The sequence below is a fragment of the Neoarius graeffei genome, chromosome 10 (assembly GCF_027579695.1).
Source record: "Neoarius graeffei isolate fNeoGra1 chromosome 10, fNeoGra1.pri, whole genome shotgun sequence".
Lineage (NCBI taxonomy): Eukaryota > Metazoa > Chordata > Actinopteri > Siluriformes > Ariidae > Neoarius > Neoarius graeffei.
In genome coordinates, this window is record NC_083578.1 from 43196673 (window position 1) to 43205574 (window position 8902).

An 8902-nucleotide genomic window follows, 5' to 3' on the forward strand; every position below is an offset into this window, starting at 1 on the left:
ACGCTCATCACGGACCTCAGTGATTTTACAGGGATGAGAATTTTCCGCCGATCGGCGGATTTCCGACTTTTTCAAACCAAAATGATCGTTTTTGAGATCGATGTAAATCCGTTGAGAAATTTTCGTGGGGGGGGGGTATGATTAACGATCTGTGGTCACCTTATAACACACAGACATCCCAAGTCTCCCAGAACTTCCGGGAGTCTCCTGCATATTGATAGAAGCGAGCAAGAGCGTGCGCGCGCAACATTAAGGTCTGCATCACGCATCTTAGAATGTGCGCGTGCGAGGGAGACTGTGTGCAGTGTTGCCAGATATTGCTGACGTTTTCCATCCCAAAATATGTTCAAAACCCGCCAAAATGCACTTAAAACCACCCAATGTGGCAACACTACCTGTGTGCCTGTTCATGTAGCGCATGCCAGACAAAGAGCATCCTGATTGGGTTACTCAGCAAAATAAGCCAATCAGCTTTCAGTGTGGGCGGGCTTTTATCCCTTTTCTCGAGGACCAAAGCTTTCAATTGAGTCAGTGCAGCCTACAGGACCGGCATAGCAGAGAGAGAGCGCGCGCCCCAAAAAACAAAAGTACAAAACCCACTTCAGCTCAGATTACACAAAAGAATCTCCCTGTCTAATAAGGGTAGAAAATAATGATAGTTTCGCGCGATGTACTGTTTGCAGCAGTGATTTCAGCATTGCCCATGGTGGCTTAAATGATTGTACAGGACATGTTGAGGTGAGGAGTGTCATTTCATGTGCATTATATTATTTAGGTCTACAACAGGCTGTCATGAAAAGACCAAACTTATTGAAGATTTCCGTAAAGTAACAATGTATGGATATACATCATATATATCAAATACACGTCATATATAAGTGTGTATCTTTTTATAAATGAGGTTAGCTTGTCTAATGTAGCATGTTGGGGAGAATCATAGTATCATATCTATATTTCTGATAAAATTTTAGGTATGATACTGTGTATAACTCTCCTACTTATTGCTCATTTCATGGGGGGGGGAATTGCTGGGATGTGCAGCGCGGGAGCGTCTGTCCACATTTTTTTAGGCCGAGATGAACTTATAGTTTTTGATTTAAAATTTTTTTTCCAATTTGTAATGCCCATTGTACATGCCTGTTCTTTAACTCAAAATCACCATTTTGATCTTCAAATTGGCCATATGGTATATGCATTACATTACACAACATCCTGTCCAGATAAAACCTAGTTAGTACACACAACAGTTGAAAGGGAAGTGATGAGTGATGTTGAATGTTGCCTGCTTAATATGCAAGACCTCCTGCTACCATGATAACATCAGAAGAAAGCTTCAGAGAATTATATGACAGAACATTTTTCTGGTTTGCACTTCATTGTAAAGGATTAGAGTATTCAAAGACATGAATAGCAAAAATGCAGAAATATAATACTGTAGAGCTCGTTTATATTAAAAGGTGCATTGATTTTTTGAAATCATCAAATGTGAATTGATTAAAAACAAGTCTCTTGTACCATATTAATCATTTTCACTTGGTAGTCCACCAAGAAGGGGAATTTATTTCCAAATACATTGCAACTTTTTGCTGATAAAATTAATGGTTTGGGGGTAAAAAAAATAAATAAATAAATAAATAAATAGCCAAAAATCATTAGCCCCTGGAACCCCTGGGCCATGGGCCCCGCCCCCCTGGGCCATGGGCCCCGCCCTGGTTTTTTCAGACTTTTTAAATATTTTTCATTCTCATCCCTGATTTTAAAATGCTGGCTACGGCCCTGGTTGCTTTCACTGTGGCATGGGTGTTGATGCCAGATGGACTGGTCTGCGTATTTCAGAAACTGATGATCTCCTGGGGTTTTTACACACAACTGTCTCTAGAGTTTACACAGAATTGTGCAGAAAAAAAAGCAGTGAGTGAGCGACAGTTTTGTAGATGGAAACGTCTTGTTGATAAGAGAGTTTAGAGGAAAATGCTCAGATTGGTTTGAGCTGCCAGGAAGGATATAGTAACTCCTATAATCATTCTTTACAACCATGGTGAGCAGAAAAGCATCTTCTGCAACAGCAGAAGACCACATTTGGTTCCATTCCTGCCAGCCAAGAACAGGAATCTTAGAATCAAGGACAAGTTCCTATTAAACTGGCCAGTGAGTGTAGTTCCCTGTGAAAGTATTGGAACCGCAAGGGCAATTCTTTTCTTTTTTGCTCTACACTGAAGACATTTGGGTTTGAGGTCAAAAAAATGAATATGCAAAGACAGATTAGAATTTCACCTTTCATTTCCTGGTGATAATTAACCTAATACACCTCTATGTGTTAAACAACATAAATTGTCTCATATTCATCAGTTGATCTCAAACCCAATATTTTCTGTGTATAGCAAAAACAAAAGAATTGGCCATTTCATTTCAGTTCTTTTGGAGGGGACTTGTGTGTTCACTGACATTTTGATCTCAGTGACTTTGACAGTGGAATGGTTGTTAGTGCCAGATGGGCCTGCTTGAGTATTTCAGAAACTGCTGATCTCAGAGGGTTTAACGCACAATGGTTTCAAGCATTTAAACATAAGGGTAAGAAAAACAACAAACATCAGCATGTTAGCATTAGCATGACAAAAAACACAATCTTCTGAATTTCACTGTGGTTGACCCATCAGCAGATTATATTAATCATTAGCTGTTCCTCACCAAGAGAGGTCACTCTTTCTCTGTCCCAGTCAGTGCCATGATCAGTTTAGTGTATTAACAATTTGACAAGCATTCTGCCCTTTATGAAAAACACTGTGTATAGTATTAACCAAAATTAAAAAAAAAAACCAGAACAAACAACAAAAACCTACTATCCCAATGCCAAGTAATTATAGGACTCTTCTTCCTCTTCTTTAAGAATGACATTAATAACCCTATCCCTGTGTAGACATGAAAAACAGGTCAGTGATAATTGAATGTTTTTGTTATATTTTCTTGTATTATGTACAATTTGATGGATTGCGAGACATTGGCCATGACAGATCTTTCCAGGAGCACTGAATTGTCAGATTAATTGGAGTTAATCATGTGTCATTGTACAAAGTGGTGTGGAATACAGGCCATGATTAGTTATCTACTAACACAGAGAAACCTTAAGTTGACAAGAATCAAAGAAAAGTGCTCACATGGTGCCTTCATATTTGCTTGTATGTATATCATGTGTTTAAAAAAAAAAAGAAATAATGAAACAAATGCACTGTTGAGTGATTTTGTTTCAAATACTAAACTTGATACATCTATATTCAAATTGGTCAAAGTATATTTCGTACATGTTTTATAATAACAGTGCTCAGCGTAAATGAGTACACCTCCTTTGAAAAGTAACATTTTAAACAATATCTCAATGAACACAAACAATTTCCAAAATGTTGACAAGACAAAGTTTAATATAACATCTGTTTAACTTATAACGTGAAAGTAAGGTTAATAATATAACTTAGATTACACATTTTTCAGTTTTACTCAAATTAGGGTGGTGCAAAAATAAGTACACCCCACTGAAATTCTCTGGAGCAAAGCTAAATTGTAGACTACAAATGTCTAATTTAACAAGAATACAATCACAGGTGAGTCTAATTAGTCATTACACAGGTGTCCAGCAGACAGTTGACTATCAAAGGGTGTTACTTAAAGAAAACCCCTTCCCATTTCATGCTGTCAGCAATGGCACCACATGGAAGAGAAATGACACAAGACCTGAGAAAGAAAATAATTTCTTTACACCACAAAGGTGAAGGCTACAAGAAGATAAACAAAGCTTTACTTATCAGTCAGAATACTGTAGCAAAAGTGGTACAAAAATTTAAGAAAGATGGAACTGCAACCATCTCACAGAGACGTCCAGGTCGTCCACGGAAGTTAACACCTCGACAGGAGCATCTTCTGATGAGAAGGGTTGAAGAAAATCGGCATGCAAGTTCACTGCAGTTATCTAAAGAAGTAGAAAGCCAAACTGGGGTGACTATTTCCCATGACACAATATGGCATATACTGCAGAGGAATGGCATGCATGGATGCCGTCCACGAAAGAAGCCTCTCCTAAAGCCCAGGCACAAAAAAAAAACCACCTAGAGTTTGCCAGAGTCCATGCTGACAAAGATGAAGACTACTGAGACTTTATACTCTGGAGTGATGAGACCAAGATAAATGTTTTTGGAACTGATGGCTTCAAAACTGTATGGCATCGCAAAGGTGAGGAATACAAAGAAAAATGCATGGTGCCTACAGTGAAACATGGTGATGACAGTGTCCTTATGTGGGGCTACATGAGTGCTGCTGGTGTCGGAGAGCTGCATTTCATTGATGGCATCATGAATTCACAGATGTATTGCTCTGTACTGAAAGAGAAGATGCTACCATCACTCCATGCCCTTGGTCATCAGGCACTTTTCCAACATGACAATGATTCTAAACACACATCTAAGGCCATTGTTGGATTTCTGAAGAAGAACAAGGTGAAAGTGGCCAAGTATGTCTCCTGATCTGAACCCGATCGAACACCTATGGGGAATTCTGAAGAGACAAGTTGAGCATCACTCTCCATCCAGCATCCAGTCACCAAAAGAGGTCATTGTTGAAGAATGGAAAAAGATCAATGTTGCAAAATGTCGCCAACTTGTTCATTCCATGCCTAGAAGACTTGCTGGTGTCATTAAAAATCATGGAGGCCATACAAAGTACTAGATGTAGTAGTTTTTGTTGTGGCATGTACTCATTTTTGCACCACCCTAATTTGAGTAAAACTGAAAAATGTGTAATCTAAGTTTATATTATTAACCTTACTTTCATGTTTAAGTTAAACAGATGTTATATTAAACTTTGTCTTTTCAGCATTTTGGAAATTGTTTGTGTTCATTGAGATATTGTTTAAAATGTTACTTTTCAAAGGGGGTGTACTCATTTACACAGAGCACTGTACATAGTTCATGTCCATAAGCTGTCTGGGCTGTGTCCATTTTGCTAGGATGTACTTTTCTATGATTAATTTATATGATTAATTTCTGGGGAATTGATATCTGCTCATGGCTGTAGAGAACTGAATTGAAAATGGGCACTGTACTCTTGTAATGGCAAGAAACTGTGTAATGGGTTAGATCTCTGACCCTTTGCAGTGACTACAGCTCATTATGATGATCTGTGAGTGTCACTCTGCATTTGTGGGTGTATATATGTGTGCTGGGGATGTGGAAGCCATGAGAGTCTGTGCTGACACCTCAGTCCACACATTCACATAAAACACCCCTGTTTTTCCCCCTAATCTTTTTTCCTCTTTGATAGCACAGTCTATTCATGCAGTTATTCTCCAAAGCCTTACCACCACCCCTCCCCAACACCCATTCCACCTCCCTCTCACCCCTTTTCTCGGGCCCTTTCTTGTTCCCTCTATAATCTCTCTCACGTTTCTCTCTTCATCCCTCCATTTGAATATCCCACTCTGCATAGAGCTGAATCCTTCATTCCATCTCTTTTCTTCTCTTCTCTTACCCCTATACCAATCTAGCTCCACATTTCCACTCTTCTCTCTCTGTTCCTCTTTGTCAGTGGCTCTTTGCCCATGTCCTTACCTTTATCCTCTTCTTTGTCTGACTCCTCCTTTTCTCTTCGTCTCACATTGTATGACAACAAACTTCATATTCCCAACTGGTATATTTTTTAGTTTTCTGAGGGCTTTATTGTTTTAGGGTTTCAGCTCTCACATATAGTGGGGGAAATAAGTATTCAACACAACTATTTTTGTATTAAACATATTTTCCATGCAGTTATTCATATGGAATGTTGAGCAGACATTGGTATTAACACAAAACTATACAGAAAAAAGAAATAATATTTCTTAGTCATATTTCAATCCATAGTTAAAAAGTTATGTGCAATAAAGTGGTATGTACAGGGAAAAAAGTATTGAACACAGAAAGAAGCCCAGCTGATTGCATTCATCTATCACCTGTAGCCACTTTTCCTGTACAGGGTCACAGGCAAGCTGGAGCCTATCCCAGCTGACTATGGGCAAGAGGCAGGGTACACCCTGGACAAGTCGCCAGTTCATTTACAGGGCTAACACATAGAGACAAGCAACCATTCACACTCACGGTCAATTTAGAACCACCACTTAGGCCCTGTCCACACGGCAACGGATTCAGGTGAATCTGATAAAATTGTTTATCGTTTTGGCCTGGCGTCCACACGGCACCGGCGTTTTGGGTGCCCCAAAACGAAATCTTTTGAGAATGGGTTCCAGAGTGAAAAAATCTGGCAACGGAGCCATTGCGAAGTCGTCTGGATGAGTAGAACGGATTTGTTTACGATGACATCACAACCACATGTGCTTCACGCCAGGTAGAAGTGTAACGAATTCGATGCGAGTTGTCAACAAATCCTATAACTTGGTTCATGAAACGCGCTTACAAAATATTTTCACTGTGAATATTTATTGTATAATGGTGCAGAGAGAGAGAGAGAATCTTAGGGCAGAGTCAATCCCGCCAGCAAAAATAGGGAAAAAAAAGGAGCGATCTCACCTCTTCAGATGTTTATTCTGGACCATTAAAGAATTCTGGAGGATATCAGAATGTTGGCGTACTGGCTTCCATCTATCCCCGTTCATTCCTCTTTCCGCGTCTCCATTCAAAAACCGAGCACTTGATTTAAAGGGACTATATCCATAGGATAGGGAGTGAGAAAGTGAGTGACAGGGATAGTCACTGTGCGCATGCGCAGTTATGCGCATGCGTCTACTTCTATTGTTCTGGTGTCTCCGATGGGACCGTCTTACAGCGCACGTAGTGGTGTGGCATGTGTATTGCATCGTTTTCAGCAAGCATTGCATTGCCATATGTACCTGATATTTTACTGATCCATTGCCCATGTGGATGCGATTATTAAAAAAAAAAAAATCTCGTTGTCGTGTAGATATAGCCTTAGCCTAACCCGCATGTCTTTGGACTGTGGGGGAAACCAGAGGAAACCCACACAGACACAAGGAGAATATGCAAACCACACAGAAAGGCCCTTTTCAGCCACTGGGCTTGAACCCAGGACCTTCTTGCTGTGAGGCAACAGTGCTAACCACTACACCACCATGCCACCTGATTGCATTCATTAGTTCTCATACCTGTGTTCATTAGAATCAGTTGAGTTTGTGCTTGTTGGTAGGTTAGTACTTCCACACTTTGAAAAAGGGGGAACCCACCTCTGAATGCAGTAAATAAATCATTTGGCATCAAGCTGTCATGCAAGAAACATCCCATAATGTATAGAGGCATTGAGATTGCCCATGACCTTCACAAAAAAGATTGGTGAGCAGCATAGAAATGGCACTGGTTATTGGCAGATTTCTTAAGTCCTAAACGCTCCTATAAACGCCATCATGACCATTATCTGCAAATGGAAGGAACATCACTCAATGATCAACCAGCTATGCACAAGAGCTCCTCACAAGATTTCCAACTGGACAGTCAGAACATTAGTCAGAAGAGTAGCCCAAGAGCTAAAGACCATTCAAAAAGAGCTCTAGAAAGAGTTGGAAATAGTGAGTAGTTGTCACAGAGAAAACAATAGACAATGCACTCCACAGTAATTGTCTCCATTCTCAATTACCCCAGAAGACCCCATTACTGATGAAAAGGCATACTGAATATTGTTTGAAGTTTGCTACAGAAGATTTGGAGAAGTCTGTAGATTATTGGGAAAAGGTAGTGTAGTCAGATGAGACAAATTGGCTCTGCTTATAACCCTAAATATATCTCATCTCATTATCTGTAGCCGCTTTATCCTGTTCTCCAGGGTCGCAGGCAAGCTGGAGCCTATCCCAGCTGACTACGGGCGAAAGGCAGGGTACACCCTGGACAAGTCACCAGGTCATCACAGGGCTGACACATAGACACAGACAACCATTCACACTCACATTCACACCTACGGTCAATTTAGAGTCACCAGTTAACCTAACCTGCATGTCTTTGGACTGTGGGGGAAACCGGAGCACCCGGAGGAAACCCACGCGGACACGGGGAGAACATGCAAACTCTGCACAGAAAGGCCCTCGCCGGCCCCAGGGCTCGAACCCAGGACCTTCTTGCTGTGAGGCGACAGTGCTAACCACTACACCACCATGCCGCCCCCTAAATATATATCTGCAGTAAAATTCAGAGGTTGAAGCATCATGATATGGGGCTGTTTCTCTTCTCATGGTACCAGCAGAATCAAAATTATCAAGAGGAAAATGAATTGAGTTATATATTGAAAAATTCTGGAAAAGAATCTGTTGCTATCCACAGGGATGATGAGGATAAGAAGTGGGTGGACTTTCCAGCAGGACAACAATCCAAAGCATACTGCAAAGGAGCATCTCATCTGCTTCCATAGGAAGAAAATAATGTCAGAATGGCCTGGTCAGTCACCACATTTAAACCCAAAAGAAAATTTGTAGAATGAACTGAATATCATTATTCACCATAAAGACTCTGTAGAAGAGCAAGTCAGAATCTGACCTGGACACTGTGAGAGATTAATTTCTTTAGACAGAAAGCATCTTGAAGCTGTCATTACAAACAAAGACTTCTCCAAGTATGAAATAAATTTCAGTTTGTGTGTTCTTTTTGCTGTGTCATTCCAATTTATGATACAGAACTTTTTCGTCTCGTCTCGTCTTCTTCCGCTTATCCGGGACCGGGTCGCGGAGGCAGCAGTCTAAGCATGGAAGCCCAAACTTCCCTTTCCCCAGACACCTCGGCCAGCTCCTCGGGAAGAACACCGAGGCGTTCCCAGGCCAGCCGAGAGACATAGTCCCTCCAGCGTGTCCTGGGTCTTCCCCGGGGCCTCCTCCCGGGGGGACATGCCTGGAACACCTCCCCAGGGAGGCGTCCAGGAGGCATCCGAA